Consider the following 592-nt stretch of genomic DNA (forward strand, 5'->3'; position numbering starts at 1 on the left):
GATTGCCTTCTCTTCTCTGATTGCCCGAGCCAGGACTTCCAATACTATGTTGAACAGGAGTGGTGAGCGTGGGCATCCTTGTCTTGTTCCAGTTTGCAGGGGAAATGGTTCCAATCTTTGTCCATTTAGGAGTATGCTGACTGTGAGTTTCTCGTAGATGACTTTTACTATTTTGAGGTATGTTTCCGTATGCCTAGATGTTTGAGGGTTTTTATCAAGAAGGGGTGCTGTATTTTATCAAAAGCTTTTTCTGTATCTAATGATATAATCATGTGGTTTTTGTTTTTTTGACATCTGTTGATGTATTTAATTACATTTATGGTTTTATGAATGTTGAACCAGCCTTGCATCCCAGGAATGAAGCCTACTAAGTATTGATGGATGATTTTTGAGATGTATTGCTGAATCTGGTTTGCTAGGATCTTGTTGAAAATTTTAGCATCTATATATCAAAGATATTGCCTGTAGTTCTCTTCCTTTGTTGGTTCTTTTCCTGGCTTGGGTATCAATGTGATGTTGGCTTTGTAAATTGATTTGGGGAGAGTTCCATCTTTTTCAATCACCTGGAATACCTTCAGTAGGGTTGGTATCA

Source organism: Carlito syrichta, unplaced genomic scaffold, assembly GCF_000164805.1.
Source record: "Carlito syrichta isolate Samal-C Ts95f unplaced genomic scaffold, Tarsius_syrichta-2.0.1 Scaffold309783, whole genome shotgun sequence".
In the NCBI taxonomy this organism is placed as follows: Eukaryota; Metazoa; Chordata; class Mammalia; order Primates; family Tarsiidae; genus Carlito; species Carlito syrichta.